The sequence below is a fragment of the Passer domesticus genome, chromosome 3 (assembly GCF_036417665.1).
Source record: "Passer domesticus isolate bPasDom1 chromosome 3, bPasDom1.hap1, whole genome shotgun sequence".
Classification (NCBI taxonomy): Eukaryota; Metazoa; Chordata; class Aves; order Passeriformes; family Passeridae; genus Passer; species Passer domesticus.
Genome location: NC_087476.1, coordinates 39270864 through 39290430, shown reverse-complemented (window position 1 = coordinate 39290430; position 19567 = coordinate 39270864). Strand labels below are relative to the sequence as shown.

General features: G+C 35.2%; 1 long non-coding RNA gene across 1 annotated transcript in view; it reads left to right on the top strand.

Annotated features, from left to right (window-relative positions):
• Nucleotides 1-4972, top strand: part of LOC135296409 (uncharacterized) — a 42165-nt gene extending 37193 nt beyond the window's left edge. The window contains exons 4-6 of the long non-coding RNA XR_010358475.1: nt 181-309; nt 1369-1556; nt 3078-4972. This is a non-coding gene — a long non-coding RNA (uncharacterized LOC135296409). The remainder of the gene's footprint in view (nt 1-180; nt 310-1368; nt 1557-3077) is intronic.
• The last annotated feature ends 14595 nt before the right edge of the window (nt 4973-19567 follow it).

The following is a 19567-nucleotide window of genomic DNA, read 5'->3' as shown; positions in this document are numbered from 1 at the left end:
TATACACCTCTTTTTTCTTCCTTTCCCTCTCTCCTCCCCCTCCAAGCCTTTGATAGCCAGCAATTCACTTTGCTGGCACACACTGTGGCCTTTCCCAGAGTATAATTCACAATGTTTATAACTGTCATTTCAGTCTCTGTACTTTGAATTTTTTCATCTCATAGCCTTTCTCTTTTTCAGGTTCTTGTCACCCTGGAAAAACACTAGTGTTTATAACCTCCCTGGCTGCACTGACTGGCTGTGTCACCAGAGGTTTTTGTAGCATCCTTAATGACCTGTTAGGAAGAATCTTGTAAACATTCTGTCATAGTAAGTGTTAGGCTAAAAATCTGTTACCTTAACTTGTATCCTCAAAATATTGGCATATTAAGTGCTTGGCAATTGGCTGATGTGATGGGCTCAATACAGTAAATTCTTCAGATACTCTTTTTTCTTAGTAGTATTACTTTTTGCTAGAAAATGGCCATTCTAATCAAAGAATGGGTGTGTTATTAGGCTGTGAATTCTTGGGAGCTTCTGTGCTAAATATTTATAACTAAAAATATTCTCCAAAAATGGCAACATACATCTAGAATAAAAAGAAAAATGCTTTTTGTGAAGTTTTAAGCAATATCCTAAATGAGAAATATAGGAAATTCCAAGCATTATGTTCTTATATATTCTGCCATGGGAGAATGTAGAAAACTCCCAACTCTGCTTTGTTATTTTGACAATAAGAAATGTCTGAGGCATCTACAAATCTTAGCAGAAAATTGTATTTTCTAGCACTAGTAGATTCTGTGTAATCAGTGGTGCTAGTCTTGCAATTCTTAAACTTCTCAAAGTCTTTGAAATAATTATGTGACTTTTCATAGTAATAATTTATAGGTGAGAACTAGGTATTGTTTAACTCAAAAAAGGCATAAAAATTTAAGATGGTACATTTACAGTTTGTTTCAGTTTCAGTCTCAATTTTTAATTTCTGTCTTAGAAATCTGCGAGAACATTTGAATTGAAGTGTGATACTGGAAAAACATGAACCTTTAGGTAGAGTATCTCCAAGGTGCCACAATCTAGACAGTAAAATCTATCTTAGATAATATCCCTATATATATATAAATATGTTAATATAAATAAAGACACTATACATATATGATGAGGTTTACACATTATGAAACAATGTTGATTTTTACTTACGTTATAAAAATTAAGACTTATATTGAGAAAGTAGATTAAAGTTAACCTCTTGTCCCAAGGAGGTATTAGGATACCTGTCTGTAATGGCTTCAATGCACATAAATTGTGAAGAGTAAGAAAACCATAGCTATTACTTTGGCAGAAAATTGTGAGGCAAATCAAAGTAATTAAATAATTCTCTTTACTATACAGATTTACATCTCACATGGATTTGGAAGTCAGGAAGACAAGTATGTGTTCTGGCAAATGTTTCTTTTTTCCTTGGAATGAGGCAAAGGACTTGCTGCAAACTGATCACCAATTCACTGCTGCCAGGAGTGCATACTGGGTGAAATGGAGAAGTCCTTTGAGAAAAGGCTGGGATTTGTTTGAGTGAAATTGTAAGTGCATGAGTATTAGTGACACTGGAAAACTTAGTCATCTGGAAATCAGGAAATGAGTATCACCACTTTATTCAATCCTTTTCCCCATGATTGGAGATATAAAGGCATATTGCTCCATTTTGCAGGGATCAAACAATGCTTATGAATGATAGCATCACAGTCATGGTGTTCATGTCAAACAAGCACATACTGAAATACTTGAACACCAGGAAAAGCAGAAAAACACAGTGAATATTGGAATCCATCCTAGATAGTGTTAAATAATACCAGCCAAAAACTCTTAGATTTATTCCAGGAACCACTTCATGCTTATCAGCAAAAATGCAGAAAGCCTATCACAGTGGTCAGATGAATGAAGTACTAATGGGACAAAGCAATCTGAAATAATTAAATTTTTCAGATAATGCACAAAACATAGTTGAATGGATAATACTGTAACAGTATCCCTTGGTCCCCTTCAGTTCTGTATTCATACACATAAAGAAAATAACATCACCCTGCCCACACTTTCAAAGATGATTGTAGTCTAGAAATTTCCTCGACCATGTCTATTCCTCTCTTTCATCTTACTGGAACTGATTGAGGTTTTCATTTCCTTCATGAAGGGTGTGCACAAAATTATTTTTTATTGGACAACATGTTTTTTTTTAATTACTTGCTAAAAATAAACCCCCAAAAAGCAAGAGCTTAGATTCTAATTGTTAAAACCAAAATACTTATTCAGAATTTTAGAATATATTCAATGTGTGGGAAAAAAGTTGCCGTACCTCTGTTTACAGAAAAGTACAAAGATTGGTTTTGGAGGGAAAAAAAAGACCCAAAACAAATAAACACAAAAACAACCCTACAAGAGAAGGATGTATTTAGTATTTCAGTGCTTTGGTATTCAGATGTTTTTATTCAGTTACAGTATGGGAATAAATATGATATGTATAGACAAAGTACCTAACCTGATCATTTGTATGTGGTTACTTTTTGTGCTGTCAGTGATAGAATCAATCTTCTGACTGGAAGGGAAAGTCATATACACCTCAGCATCAGTAGGAGGATTGGCTGACAGTTAAACTGGTAATGATATTTTTGAATTTGAGATGTAAAACCAGATAGATATTTTGTAATAAAAATGGTATAAACATGAATCAATAAAAAAAATAGAGTAGTTTTGTGCTGATCCAGTTTGGGAAATCTCTGGAATTATGACTCTGTTAGTAATAAAAGTTCAATAATGCACTCAAGCTGGTGAAAGGACTGACAAAAATTATTTTAGGGGAAGTAGGATTCAGCTGCTTCCACTTTAGCTGTAAATTACAATTTTGTTTTCCAGATAAGTCATCTAAACTATTCCAAAATCAGTAAAAGTTCTTACATTAGTTAGCTGTAGATGAGTAGTTCAGATTACTAGTATAAGATTTCTAATATCTTAATATCTGAGATATGAGACTGACCTAAAGCCTACTTATTCTCTCTCTCTTTTTTGTTTGTTTTTTTTTTTAATCCCCAAATTATTGAATAATTTAGGTTGAAAGAATTCTCTGGAGGCAACATGGCCCTTCTGTCAAAGCAGGGCTGCATTACCTACTGCTCATCACCATCCTCACTTCACTTGAAGCAGTGAGATTGATATCCATGGTGGGTGTCTCTAGAGAGGTAATTTGGTGTATTTCTTTTAAATTCATTTTCAGATTAAGTTTCAAAGTTCCACACCTCACTCATTCAGTAAAAGCTGCTTCCAGGTACAGAAGAACCAACACAAACCAAACTTCACCTCTACTGGTTTAATGCAATGGCTTTTTCACCAGAACTCTTCCAGATCTGTGTTAAAGTTGTCACTAGGCATGAGAATTGCCAGTAAGACATAACACATTCAGTTTTCTTCCTAAACTGAATTTTTTGACTGGCTACCAGAGAATGAGTACATGCATACAAAATTTTAAACACATATGCACACATATTTCTAATGCATTTATTTGAATATAGAACTTTATGGGTTACTTAAGAGCTAATAAAATTTTTGAAGTATGACTGAAACAACAGTCTGTTTTTTTTAACATGTAGTATCATTTTCAGGCAAGGCAAAGTGAAAGGAAAGAAAATGTATGTAATATGTGATTATGTTTCTCATTTATATTTATTCTACATGAGAGGCATAGAGGAACACACAGCAGATATTTTAAACCCATCAGATAACCTCAGTCATTCTGATGCTCTGGAATGCCTTTTATGACATTTCTTCAATTCATCAGGCAGATAAAGGAGGAGATATTCTTTCATTGCTTAATAAAGGTTTTAAAGATGGAGAAAGATTGGTTTGGTTTTGAGGGGATAAAGAAAGACTGGTGAAATAAAATTAAAGGAAAAAGAATACAGTTCATTAGTGTCAGTATAAGCCTCTTCTACCAAGTTTAAAGAAGGGCTTTAACACCTTCTGTTGAATGAGGATTTAGCTCTATTTTCCCTTAGTGATTGAAAATAAGTAACTTGAGAAAACAATGAAAGTTTCTTGCTTCTTTTGTTGTTATTCTATCCCCATTAAATTATTCCTAATAGCATTTTAAAACAACTAAAAGCTGCAACAGTATATACAGAGCTTTAGTCTGGAAATATGTGATGATAGAACACCCAAGAAGTGTAATATGAAGTATTTATATTCTATTTTATCCCTGATTATTCATTACTGCTGACACCCTTTAAACATATTCAGTGAACATGGCAAAACTTATTTAGAGAGAACTGTAAATGAGTTCTCCTAATTTCAGCAAGAGTGTACATTTTGTTGGGAAGACTGACATTAAAGATCTTATACATAAAACCTCAGCTTCTTAAGGATGTCCCTTTGCACTGCACTCACTCCCATTCATTCTAACATCTTTTCCCCTCCAAGATTCTTTAACTTTTTTCTAATCATCTTCCATTCAACCTTTCTCCTCTTGTTGCACATTGAAGCCTTAGCCCCTAAAAGCCATGATCTCCTTTAACTCTGGCTCTGGTAAACTATTGAATAATCCTCCTTTCTGAAGGGCTTCCTTCCCTTCTGAATTGCTGAAGAATGTCCCTTCCTCTTCTCTTAGCATTTTCTGTTTCTAATAGTCTGTGCACTGTGGTCCCTCTACAAATTGAAATTCAATTCTCTGTGTCCCTTGCCTTCCTCCATGAACAGAAGCCTTTTGCTTCTGTTTACTAAAAGTTTTGACATTTGTCTCTTTCTGAGGGTGATGTCCTTCCTCAGTTTTCTTGTCTCAATTTCTTCTGATGAATCCTGTTATAAAACCTATTAATATAGATATAGATCGAATTCTAGATTTATATATAAATTTATACATATATGAATTTATATGTATACCGATAAAATAAAAACACATTGTAAATATATATTTTCTTGTCTTTATTCTATTTACAGGCTAAACAATAAAGAGAATAAAGGATTAGGGTTATTAAATCTGAAATTAAATATTATTAAACTGATTGAAAGAAAAAATCAGTCTGAATTTTGCAATCATGAAGTACATGAATTACCACCTAAAACAAAGTTTAGGTTGTAACTGCTGACTCATAAAATGGGCAAAACACTTAAGGTCGTAGGAAGGTGTCTTCTGGAATGTGGTGTGGGGCAGTCCCACTAATTTAATTATTTTAAAGGTAGGACAAGAGGATAAAGGACAGAGGGAAGAGCAGGCAGATTACATAAAGCTAGAGAAATATGAAAAGGTTAATCTGAACCTAGTCTCTCATGAGACTAAAAGGAAGTTGTAAAAGATGATGTATTCTAGAAATCTGAAGAAATTAACTGGATAAGTATGGTGAGATTGTTTAACTTAAACTTTGATTACATGAACAAGTAGCACAAATATAAAATTTTAAAAACCAAAACTCTAAGGGATTTCTTTATCGAAGGAAGTACTAAAACACATACAGAATAAGTCTGGTTGTACAGAGATTCTCATATCAGAAAATACACTTTTTTAAATTACTCAAGATCTCATTTCCATTTGGGAGTGTCTACCTTTATTCATTCTTCTCTTAAAAGCAAACACCTTTTTTTTATTCGTTGGAAAATTAATAATTTTTTTATCATTAACTGACATAATCTAAATTAATCTGGGAGAAATGAACAATTATTCAAAATGGCGTGAGAAATACTTTATATATCTCAAAATATATTACTCAAATTCATTACACAAGTAATTTTATGGAATAAAAAATAAAAGCAAAGACATCATTGTGATATATATTTAAATTCTTAGGCTATAAGTCAAAAATTATGGCTGTTCATCATGATAGGGACAGATGCATAAAACATAATTCTTGTATAATGATGATACTGTCATTTGTTTTGAATTTCAGTATCCTTTTTATCCTTGTTGGACCTCTAACAAGAGGAAATCAAGACACAGAAAATATATAATGCAAATACATAACAAGTTTATGAACATGTTTTGGGAAAAAGTACTTTACGTAATGCTTGTCTGGTGCTACTGTTGGGAATATCCAGCACTATCTTCCTCTTTTTCTTTTTTTTTTCCAATGAACATAACATTTTTGGTTAGTCTGCAGATGAACTTGTTCTCAAATGTGACTGCGCAGTATGCAAACGGAGAAAAATAGAATAACTTTAAACTGGTTAGAAAAAGGAGATCCAAATGTAGCACATAAACCAAGAAAACTAAATCACATCTATCAATTTTTATAATATTTTTAGATGCATATCCACCTATTAATCTATTTTTCCACTTAAATTTGGATCTATATTATTTCTGCTCCACACATCTTCTCTCTTCCTAAAGCCAGTTGTATATAAACCCATCTTTGCATATCAAGAGTAGCTTAGCCAATGCATCAAAACAAAGGAATGTAGCTTTGCATGGCTTGTAAAACATATGAAAATTAATCCCTCCACCTGCAAAGAGATTACACAGAGCAGTCATATTCTGACTTGTGGAGATAAGTGTAGTTAATCAACACTCACACAAGAGACACGGAGCTTGTTGTTGCGTGAACACGTTAGTCAGGTATATCAGACATTTCTGTTCTTGTCAAGAAATTTGCACCGCTAATTTGTGTAACTTGAAGCTGAAAATGAAACAATTGTTTGAATTTATATACACTGACTTTGAAAATTACATGTTCACCTCAAAATAGATTTCTGAGTAATAATGTAGCGGTACCAGTAAGTCTCCTTAAACTCTTGAAAGCATTGTTCTGATTTCAGAGGCCACACACTGCTAAATGACTAACTTCACCGGCAATGGAGAGTACTCTAAATTCAGGATTTATATTAAAGTAAGAAGAAATTACTTTTTGTATTCCTACTGAGAAAAGTATATACTTTGTGGTCTGTGTATATGCAGACAGACAGAAACCTTTCTATTTTCCTATTCCTTTATGTAAAAAAATTCCTTTTTTAGTTCCACTTATACAATGTCTTTCAAAAGAGTTTTTTTGTGACTGGTACATTAGCATATTATTTTTAGTACATGTAAACATCTGCATTAATTTCCATTTCTTCTTACAGGAAGAATGAATTGAGAAGTCAGATTTAAAGAATTTGTACTTCCATTCATGGGAAGAGCTTATTAGCTTTACAAATTAATTTCCAAGACTAACATTATTAGCTGAGACCCCAAAAAACAGGCTGAACTCCATTGACTTAACACTACAAAACAGAAGAGTCCCTCACATCACTGTTAGGATGAGCTTTCTCTGCTTCCCTCTTGCCCAGAGTCTGGATTACTTAGAGCAAGGGGCTTTTAGGGGTATGCACTTTCTTCCAGAATACCCCTTTTGATGGTATGGGTAATCTATACCCAAGGTCAACCTACTTGGAAGCACCCCAAACTCTCAATACATATCTTACAGGACTGCTTCTGCTGTTGTATTTACACTACACTCTTCCAGAACTTTTCTTTAAAAAATTTTGTGGCAAAAAGTGTATGTATAATCCGACATTTCTTTTCTTGCTTTAATTGAAATGATTTATTGAGGTAAACAGGTAAATGGGTACAATTTTAAAGGATTTTGATTTAAAAAATTAAAGTTTTTACAATTATGAAGGATTATGAAGGATTTTGGTTACTGAAATGCAAAACTGAGACTTAAAAAAGTTCCTAGCAGTATCAAAAAAAAAACCAAAACAAAAGTATGTATTAACTGGATTATGACTACTGCCCAAAACTTATCACCAAAAAACAGTGGGGTGCCCCCAAGCAAGAGGGCCACTATGGAATCACTGGAATATGGAGAGACTGACATGACTGGCTAGAAAATAAAATACTTTTAGTTAAAAAAAAAAAAAGTCACAGGAAATGCATTTTTTTTTTGAGAATGGACCTACATTCAGAATCCTTTCAAGCTAAGTTTAATATTACCATATCAGCATATATAAATCTGCCCACAGAAGTCAACTTTTGAACAACTGATTCAAGATTACCAGTTGTTCAAATGAAATGTCATAAAAAATGTTTATGCATTTGTCAGAGGTATAAATTAAGGACTAAAGGTGAGAATTTGAGTCCACATTTGCAGAGCACTGATGATGCTGCTATTGAGGTGCTGAATTTACATAGCTCTGTTACCTAAACTTGGAAAGTGGGACAAGAAAGAAAGAACTACAGATTTAGCACAATTGATAGAAAAAAATACTTCATAAAGTAGGAGAAACACAGAATGGACAATGCTGGATGAGATCACCATGAGTCTTCTGGTCCAAGCTCCCTGTTCAAGCAAGAACTGGATTGTACACAGGGCACTGCATTGTGTCCAGATGGCTCTTGAATGTTTTCAGTGAGGGAGACTCCACAATATCTATAGGAAACCTTTTCCAGTGCTCAGTCACCTGCACATTACAGAAGTTCTTCCTCCTATTCAGGTGGAACCTCCTGTGCACCAGTTTCTGCCCATTGCCTCTTTTCCTATTGCTTGGCACCACTGAGAAGAGTTGGATCCATTCTCTCAGCACTACAGGCACTGATGAGGTCCCCTCTCAGTCATCTCTTCTTGAGGCTGAGCAAGCCCAGTTCCCTCAGCCTTTCTTCATGAGAGAGATGCTTCAGTTTCCTCATCACCTTTGCAGTCCTCCACTGGACCTGTTCCAGGAGCTCCAGGTCTCTCTTGTACCGAGGAGCCCAGAACTGGGCACAGCACTCCAGATGTGCCTCACCAGGGCTGAGTAAAGGGGCAGGATCACCTCCCCATGCCTCCTGGCAATGTTCTTCCTAATGTATCCCAGGACAACATAGACTTTTTGGTTTTGTTTTTCTTTTTTGCTAAAAAGATGTTCGAGTCGCAGCATTAGACAAATGATGACAACTAAATGTAGGTAACTTTGTAAAGCATTATAGCTGGCAAATTGTGAAAAGCTGTCTTAGATTACATGTTAAAAAAAGGAAGTGTAAATGATAGTACTTAGAGAAAGGAAACCAGAGGTCCTTGGGTTTTCCTCAAAAAATCAAAGAATTTCTCCCAGCATGTGATTTACAGAAGAGCAGTGTCATTTACTTTTGCTTTGCAGGGTACATTATAGAACATTTAAATCCAGTGATCAACCATCTTCTTCCCTTGCCCTCTTATTTTTCTCCCAAATCCCAGTTTTAAGATTCAGCTCTCCCTGAATGGTTGAGGTGAGCAGTTTATAGGTTTCTCCTAGTAGTTGTGAGGTGGCAAGAGAAGGCAAATATCACTAAGTTCAGTCATCTCCATATCTGAGCTCTGACCATGAATGTATGTTAAATGTATAAATGAACAAGGGAAATGAGTGTTCTAGTCTTGCATGCTTGCTTGTTTTCTTTATGAGCCAGCATTGCTCAGATACTTTTCATAAGTGATATTTTTACTGAAGAAAATTGCAAAGTCTGCAGAGTTCAAAATAGAAATGATTTTTGCAAACTCACACACAAGCACATATGTATTTATAAATGTATATTTAAAAAGCATCAGGAACAATTTAGTCATGAAAGATGAGAGGAAAATTTTGACCAGTCAGAAATATGACATTATAAGGAAGTTTTATGAGAACAATTTGCAGAACAGTATCTAGCATTGAGTCAGGAACTAAAACATAAAAATACATGTTCTAAAAGTTGAGGGGAACACACCATTGTAACAGCAGTATGAATAACTACAGAAGTGGATTTAACTGACTGCTAAATAAAATTATCTCTATAACCAGCATAAAGAACCTGTGAACCCCAAATTCAGATGAAAATTGCATTTTAGCAAGTAGATTATAGGTACTGTATAAAAAGACCAACCCTTTCATAAAATCTGCAACCAAAGGTGTCAGCAATATCAATAAACTGAAAATGAATGTGTCATGTGATAGTACATGATCAGAAAGCCTGGGTCAGGGTCAGGTTTGGTTGATTCTTATTAATGGTTTGAATAGACTTCATGTCACACCTGGTTTCTGGAGTAACCAAGGATAATGGTAACAAATGAATGAAATGTAATTTTATTATAAAGTATTGCTGTGTTGGTCACTGCTCTTGGTGACTCTATAAAAAGTGACAATTGTGCTGATATCTCAGACTTTTTGTCTGAGGTATCACAGATGTAATTGAATTAGTTTTCCTGTAAAGCATATAGTTGAGATGGATCCAAGTTAAAAGAAATAACATATGATAATTTAAAATTCAATAATACCATAAGATGAGCATCGGTTTTCAATGATTTGACCAAATATCCACTCATTTTCTATATCTTATTGTAATAGTCAGTCAGTCTGAATTAGAGTTATTGTATGTTTGAATTTTTTCTTTTGTCATGTTTTACAATAGACAGTCTTATATTTTATTATCTCCATCACTTAAGGTATTTTTTTAAATAAAGCAATTCAGCTTTATATGACAGAAGTGAAAAACGCTTTTCAAACAGATTATAATGAAACATCTGACCTAATACAAAGCATGACCTCAGCTGAGGATTATGTTTGGTGTTTTAAAGTATCTGACATATTTTAGAGATGTTACTGTCTTCAACCTCTGTATTTCCACATATTTCCATAAGAACTATTAAGTACTGTTTTGATTATGATACTCTCTGTTTTAAAGTCAGCTTAATCATAAATGTTCGGATAACTAAAACATCTCTGCAGAGAAAACCAGACCGAATCTTTGGTCTAGGACAGACAGTGAGAAATGGTCTGTGAACGCTAAATTAAGTAGTCATTCTTATTCCTATCTGATTTCTAACCCACCTGTGCATAAAGCTAAAGTAACAATGATCCAGTTGTAAGAGGGGCTAATCTATTTTGGTTTAGGTTTAACTATGGCAAAAGCAGGAGTCCAACATACTGTTCAATAACATAAAATTTCAACCTATTGAAAGATACAGCTCTCAGCGAAGAGAATGATTCTTCATCATGATTAAGCATCACAATCAGACTGAATATCTTGTTCATCAGAGATTTCTGCAAAAGCAATATTACACCCTTAGACCTGAGGCTCAATCTACCATCAAAATTTTCCTGGGGCTGTAACAAGAGTTCAAGCTAAATTTCCCCTCCATATTCAACTCTGAAAGAAGATTGAGGCCCCTCAAGATTGCCTGTTATTTAGCATGAAGGTTGGTGAAAATGGGACATATTGGGTAAGAAGGAAATTATGAATGACTGAAGCCCCAGCAACCTTTTGCTGGTGCTGCTGCCAGTGCCTGGTGGTTTTACTGTAAGGACATATACCAGACCTACTGAAAGCAACCCAGTTTTTGCTGAAGCCAGGTGAGAATTAACTGTCCCTCAGTCTCAAAAGGAACCTGTTCCCTGCCCAGGGTGATGTAACAGCTTTAATGGTATTCTATCTATATCAACTGCAAATGCAATCTGTACCTGATGACATTTGGCTAGGGCATACATTCTCTTCCCATTTGTGGATACTTCAGTATGCCAGCGTGGGGTGAAGGATTATTTCCACTTTCAAAGTGCTCATCAGTCAGATAAAAAAGAAAAAAAATATTTTATTTTTCCTAAAAATTTTTGTCCGGTGGCTTCTACATCTCCATGAATGGATAGGCATGAACTACACAAGGAAATAGTATCAGTGTCAGAACTAAGAAAGAAAAGTGAAAAGTAAATTCACTGGTTGAAATGCAAAAATTTAGCATGCATTAATTTAGACGTTAACATCATCCTGGTTGTGGTTCAGAGATGGCTCCATTGAAATAGCTTCATACTGGGACAACTAAATTTGCATGGTCTTCTCAAGTGAGGACTGAGTGTTTCAAGCAGCATTTTGTTACTAAGTAAAACTTTTTCTTCAGGTGATACCACATAATGGGAATGTAAAATTGCTACTAGTGAGAGCATGTGAAGATCATCAGGCGCTAATGTTCCTTTGAATAATCTGGAATATTCCTGATGCAACACAGTACAAAGAGGGATTGGAAGATAAGCAGCTGAGTAGATACTATACAAGCCATGTGGAAACAGATCTTCATATTTGAAAATCAGTCTATGGACATCTTAAATTCCTAGCTAATGATTGCAGGATCAAACGTGACTGAATGGAAAACTGGAAATAAACTACAAGGCATAAAGGCTGAGAAGAACCTGGAAAATTCATAGATATAGTGGAGTTGAGGAAAGGCATTAGGAGATCATGCATGGGGATATAGAAGGAGAGTGGGTTTTCAGAGTGGATTTCAGAAAAAACCCCAAACCAACCAACCAAGTAAAAAAAAAACCCCACAAATAAGAAAGGAAGGAATAATAGCTTGTTTTGGTTTGTTTTTAATAGCTGACTTTTTTAACAAGCTGCAGACATGAGAATCAGTTGTAACCAATTGAAGCTGTTCTGTGATATTATGCTATGCACGCACAGTGCTAGAGGCAAAGTAGCTCCAGTGTGAGCAAATTCTATATGCTGCTGGAATGTGCAGACAGTACTTATGGAGAATCACAAAGCATCTATACCTTTCTCTTGCACTCACTAATTCCCTACTTAATGGCATGTAGAACTAGGAGCAACAGAGGTTTTTAGGGTGTTTTTGCAGTAGAAAAGTATGAAAAAATAACAGATATAAATTTTGTTTTGTTATTTTTTACAACGCTTTGTAGCTTGCATTCTTTTACATATATTTGTATTTTCAATAGCAAAATTAATGTGGCTTAATCAATGCATTCTTTCATGCAAGAAAATATTTCTATACAAAACATTAAAATTTTTTCTTTTAAAACATATTTGTAGTCAAATTAAGTGGGAGGAATTACAAAAATATTTAAATAAAGAAAAAAACTGTATGTCTCATCAATTAATTTACATTTCCTCATGTGTATTTGAGTTATTTTTTTCTCCAGATGCTGTAATCATTACCATGAGAAGTTTTGAGTTTCATGTCTTTATTGTTCTTTTTTTTTTTTCAGAAATACCATGTATTATCTCCTTTTTTTTAAAAAAAAAAAGATAATAAAAGCTTAAATATTGTTTTCAGTGTTGTTTACCCTATGGATATGTAATAGTGACAATCAATCATTGCAAAATACTTAACAAACTGCAAGAAAAAAATTTTAGGCAAAATAGGCTCTCACTGATAACAATAGGCAATAACATATACAATTAAACATGTGAAATAAACTTCTTGAACCTGCAAGCCAGAAAAAATTAAGTTCTGAAGATGCCAATTTAGCTAATAATTCAAATAGCAAGGTTGTGTAAGGGAGGAATTAGTAATGGTTGCCCACCCCCGCTTCCTCTGCTATTATCTCAGCTGGGTGTTCCAGTCAGTGAATGATGTGACATCTACATAAAAGCTGCCTTGTAGTCTTTTACCACTGGTTACTAAAGCAAAGAGCACAGGGAAGGTATATCTCATCTGGCCCCTGACTCCCTGCAGGTAATTTACTTTTGCCCTCTGACAGGGTTCAATCCTTTAATAATACAGGCAAACATTGGGTGAACACCTCAAGTAGTGCAGAGACAGGAAGAATTACTCTAAATTTAAAAGCCACTCTGACACTAATGGCTGATTCAACAGTGCAGAAGGAGACGCCCTTCCTCTTTCTAATCATGCCTGAGCTGCTTGGCTTCACTGCTTTATTCATTCACTTACCTCGATGTTTCCAGCCTCTCTTATTTGGTCGTGTTTGTGTGCAATTTCTGGCCCAGGAAATACAGTCAGCAAGAAAATCCTTTCAAGATTTTGGGGTGGGATTTTGTCTCTGCTGAAATCAGTTAGAAAGTGCTGTGGGCTTTAGTGTAGCTAGAAGCCCACCGTAGTCTTATGTGCATATATGGTTTTGTGTGTATGTGTTCAAACCATGGAGATAAAAGAACCACTTTTTAGTGAAAGAACTGTAGGGTGTTATTTCTATTTTCCATAGAAATAATGATTTGGTAACTCCGCCTAGAGAAGAGAGGTGGTGGGGAACTAACTCAAACTGTTTAAATGACAGGAATCTGCTAACAGCTGACACCCATTAGAGCATCATTTCCGACATACACAAGCTCACGAGTCACTATTCTCTTTTTACGATGCTCTTTCAGACTGTGCTCTGCAGCACAAAGCTACTGTACTTCAGCTTCTAAGCGCTGTCTGCCACTCTTATGCCACGCCATGGTGTTTTCCCACAATGGCTCTTCAGCTGCTTTGTTCCTGAGGTGACTGTTCAGGAGGGAGCAGTATAATTTTCAGTCTGGTGTCAGGGAATGTGTGTATAGCTATATGTGCATGTACATAATTACAGTGCCCACATGTCATGCAATTCCAACAGTGCTGGAAACTTCCTGTGCTGGTGGGTTAAAACTGAGATGTATGTGCCTGTTTAATGCCAGGGTCGTGTTGTTTTAGCTGTGCACTCAATCTGGGTCTTGAAGGTGGAGAAAGTTGACGGGATGTGAAATACATTTTTAAAAAAATAAAAGAATAACAGAAGATATCAAAAAAGAAAGCAGGAAATCCAGGTGCAAAAGTTGTACTTGGCACTTATTTTCAAGATTAGTGCCACCTTGCATGTTTTGTTTCTTGAGAAGAAGAATTTAATTTTTCTTTCTCTCAAAAAAGCCCTAAAATCCCCAAACAAACAAACAAACACCCACCACCTCCCAAAAAAAAAAAAAAAAAGTTGATAGTATAGTAGAAAATTATAGGTATTTTGTTTCTTGGCAGCATCTTTTCAAATCTTCTTAGGTTTCTGTGCTGCTTTGCTTGTCATCTCATCTTGAATTTACATGTTTTAGGCTGGTGAAATGTGAAAAATCTCTCTAATCCCTTTGAAATAATTTAGTCCTTCAGACTCCAGGGAAAGCACCAAGAGCTGGGGTGATGGGTGGTGTTCTCCTCTTCTCCATCAGCTAGTAGCTGTCTGCACAAACAACTCGGACACTTCAGAAAACCACCTTGTAAACCTGCTGTGCCTTGCAGAGGCTGAGCCCTTCCCTAGATGAGCAAAGTTAGGCAAAGGAGTTTCCTGTGGGGGATGGGGAGGTGTCTCCACTAGGTGGCACTGATGAAATGTGTGAAAATTCACAATTTGGCACTTTTGGTGTTCAGTCTTATTTTAATTTCTTTTTTGAGAATTCTTTAAAAAAAAAAAAAAGAACATATTTCTCCCTGCTTGAAAATAAAATTTTGTTTTAAAGACCAAAGTTGTGTTTTTTTCAGATGTCGCAGCCTAAAAATATAAATGCTTCTAATGTAGAATTTACTTCGAGATTTTCATCAGCTACAGGGAAAAATATTCTAAAGCAGGAAAAAAATGTACTGGGACCTATATTAAATTCTCAATTTGAGTTTTTTTAGTTGCATTCTTTTAAATAATTATTTATTTGATTCTTGTTGACCTCCACTTGAAATCACAAATCTGTCTTGTCAGCTACTGTCGCTGACTAAATCTTGTCTTTAAAAATGCCCTTCAGTGAGTTTGCAACCTCAGTGGACAGAGGAGGACAGAACTAAAGGGTGAAATTCCCTGTGTTATAGATAGGAAACATGAGTACATGTTTCCACCAGCAAATCAGGTCTTCTGAGTCCTGCTCCACTGACAAATCACAATTTATTATCTCCATTGTATCACTGTGGTATTTAATTCACTATGAAACAACCAGTGAAAGATCTGTGATTACTCTGCTCTCTGGGTGTAAACTACATGTGGCACCACAAAATTCTTACTATATTTTAGGGTCAGAGATGGTTTACTTTGCTTTATTAAAACAGGAACAATATGTTGTGTATCACAGCAGTTGGCTTCAGCAATATGTCCTTGACCCTAATGAATTACATTTTATCAATGCCAAGTACTATGGTATTGCTCAGGAAAATTTTATTTCTGGATGTAAATGATGAACAACTGATTCAGCCCTGACTAAGATGACAAGAACTACAGATATGCAAAACAACACAAACTGAGAAATAAATGTCCCCATTTTCTTTCGCTGAAAACAATTCTTGAGCTTGTGATTACTGATCACTTGCTAGACCTGCCCTAATAGATGCTTATAAGGGTATCCAAGCAGTATTTAATCACTTACTAAAAAAAAAGTTGAGAAAAGTTGTTGTCGTTTATTTGGAGATGTCTTACACTTTGTTGAAGTCTCCAGGGCTTGCTGACATTCCTGACTCTTTGTGAATGAGGCTTTTTTAAAATTTTATTTTCCCTTCATTTGTTTAGCTCTTTACCTAATTGATTTTCTGTGCTAATACACTAAAGGTCTGAAGAAGGCAGAGCCTCAGGTGTGACAGATGAAATAAGGTGCTTTTAGTCATTGCTTTTATCTTCCATGTCTAATGTGTTGGTTACATCTGTGCAGTTTAACAGCAAAATCAATACATCATTTACTGCCAGTATCTGAAAGAATTTGGAAGCCTGATGGTGCTTTAACTATTAGGTTTCCCCTGAAAGGCTTTTCCTTACCTTGCTCCCCCGTCGGCTTTGCACCTCCTGAAGTCAAATGTCGCAGAAAACAAGATCTCTTTCTATCTCCTGGTGTTTGTGTACGCATTTAAGTTTATTAACGATTCACCCTTACTGCCAGTTACCTAAACTACCTTCTAGGTGCTTTCATCTAATATTTGATTTATAAACCTTCCATTTGCCTTTATTACAAATGTTATTCAGGACATATTTACTGCTCATGTTTTGAGGATATAGTCCCTGAACATGAGAAATATGAAGGTAAACTAGGAAATCATTTGCATGACAGTGAGTAAATAAAATTTCTGGTTCTGAATGCAGTCCTGGTTTACTGATGTAGCCACAGATATAGTGCTATTTGTCCCCATTATTTCAGTAAGTACATTTTGATCTCAGAAAATGACAGAAAATGACAAGAATGCAAGACTCTGCCAAAGAAAAGACAAAACAGTGCTTTTTAAACAATTTGTGGACTCGCAAATCAAAAGTTCAATTCCTTTTCATGTTGTGTACATTGCAATATTTTCTCCTCATCTCCTGGTTGTGCTTTAATTTGTGTGAACTTAGTCCCTTCCACATCAGTGCAGTGTCATTTACGTCTTGTTTTCCTCTGACTGCCATTGTTATTTCCATGATCTTTCACACTGTGACACTTATTGCCATTTGCTAAGGAAACCCTCAAACACAAAAATTGCCCTCTAAATAACATGATTACTTTATCATTGATTTATTTCATAGTTTGCTGTAAGTGTTTGCAGTGTTACACTCTAGGAGCTCTGTGACAAGCAGATAACATTTTCCTGCTTGGAAAGGATGTACGGAGCAGCACAGTGCTGCAAAGAGCTCAGTCACTCCTGTGCAACTTTACCTGCCCTCAATTTTGGCCCTGCCTGTTTTGGTTACACCCTGCCCCCTGCTGATCCCTCTCTGACGAACTAGTTCTGTGACTCTATCTTGAAAAATTTCCAAGAACTTAACTGAATAAAATAATCATCTGAGAAGGACTTAAAAACTCAACATTAAAATATAATAAACTGCTATTATGATTATAATTAGAATGATTATTATTATGACTAAATTATTACATGTTACAAAACCAGCAGCCTAAATACTCATCCCAGTAATGAAACAGATGAAACAGGTTTCAAGTTCAGGACATCCTGAATTTTCTCTGCTTTTTCTCTCTACATGTACTTTCTAGACCTGCTCTAAGCTAGCATAACCATGTATTAAAAACAACAGTTCAAATGGCGCATCCAGCATATCTGAATCTAATGGAATTATATTTATTCCTGCTGTTTGGACATCAACAACAATACCCTTAGCAATCTCCAACTATACCTGAAGATAGCACAATTGTACTGAAGAGCTCTTTTAAAATGCAGCAGAATTCTTTTAAGACAAGTTTACTACTGGGCATATGCTCAATTTAGAGAACTGATATTTTGTAGTAAATCAAATTGTTACAACCTTGTTAGTGCTAAACCTTGCTTGAATAAAATCACCAATTCCCTTCTCTCTGATTTCTGACTGTTACTTATTATTTCTGACTTTTACTTGTTATTTCATTTACTTATTATTTTTGACTTTTACTGAATGCAGCTTATAATTACACCAATTTTCACCAAAACATGTCTTTATCTCCAGTGCAGTGAAGAGATTTCTTGATCTATTTCTAAGGCCAAAAGAGATTGTTGTTTTCAGGTTGACTGTCCATGCAATACAATTAACAGAATTTTACTGACTGGTTTTGGGACCAAGTGCCTGACTTCTTGCTGTCTTAGAATATAACTCTTGGAAAAGCTGTCTGTCCAATAAAATGATTAGCATTTTGGACAGTCATAACCTTCAGAAATTATGCCAACTTTTAATTGCTCTTAGAGTTTAGAATGCGAATTTGGATGTTATTGGCTTCCTGTCCTTAGAGTTTAGTATGACTTTTTTTGCTTCTTTAAATACCATTTTTATCTAATTTCTGTGCCTCATGGAAGTGCTCATGGATAGTGATAAATCCTTTTCCTCTTTTGGATAAAAAATAAACTTCAGGCTACATAATACTTTTTTATTGATTTAGAATTTTTTTTCAAGCTATTAACATGCTTTTCAACCTGTAAGAAACAGATCTGGTTGGTGGTTTCCAATTAATAGTCTCTCCGGTTAATAATCTCATCAGGACTGACAATACAACTTTTTGTTTTGATTTGGCTTACTCCTATACTTATTGCATCAAAGCGGGAAATCATGTGCATTTTGATGTTCACTGTGGTACCCAAGTTCTGTCCAAAATCACTGTTTTCAGAAATAATCCATAACAAATTCTATGAAAAATCTATGTTAATCTAAAAATAGTGAACATACTTTGATTTTTGGTCCTTGAGCTTGGGTTTATCTGTGTTAAGTTCAGCACGGAGAACTTCAGTGTCCGACACTTTTACAAAAGTATTCTTAAATACAATACCTTTGTATGATTTAGAGGTTTTATTTCATTGGGTTTTTTAAGTCTGCTATGAAACTTCTTGACTCTAAGATGCCCATAAGAAGGTCCATCACATTCTTTTCAATAATCTGGCAAAAATTGGAGAGATCCAAGCTCATTATAAAAGTCAGGGCATCATAAAATCAGGGCATTTTATGACACACTAATTAATGCTCTACTTTGTAGAATTATGATCTATTTTTCAGTCTTTTCTGCCCAGCTAAAGACCCTCACCATACGGCTGTATTGGATACTTTTGCACCAAGATAGTTTTTTCCTCTTAGATACCTTTTCCTTCTCAATGTCACCCTTTGCTTCCTGAGAGGATAAAAGGTGATGCCAAGGTTGTAGAGACCATGCACTTAATACCTTGCAGCCATACACAGAGGCAAAAAGAAATCTTTCACTTCAGAGAGTAGGTTTAGATGGTACTAATCTCACTGTACCAGGATTCATAGTAAATAAGATGCAGTTTTTGAGATTACCATACTATAAAGCAATACATTCATGTGATTCCTCAAAAAACATGAACTTGTTATTCACAGATATAGCAGGCTCTAGTACAAAGTTAAGCCTCAGGTACTTACATTGCAATTGTCTTTTCATCTGGGATGAAGCACTCTATAGCATATTTAAAGCAGGATAACATCCCTGTTTAACTTCCACTGTCAGGGTGCAGCCAAAGCCTCCCGTGGG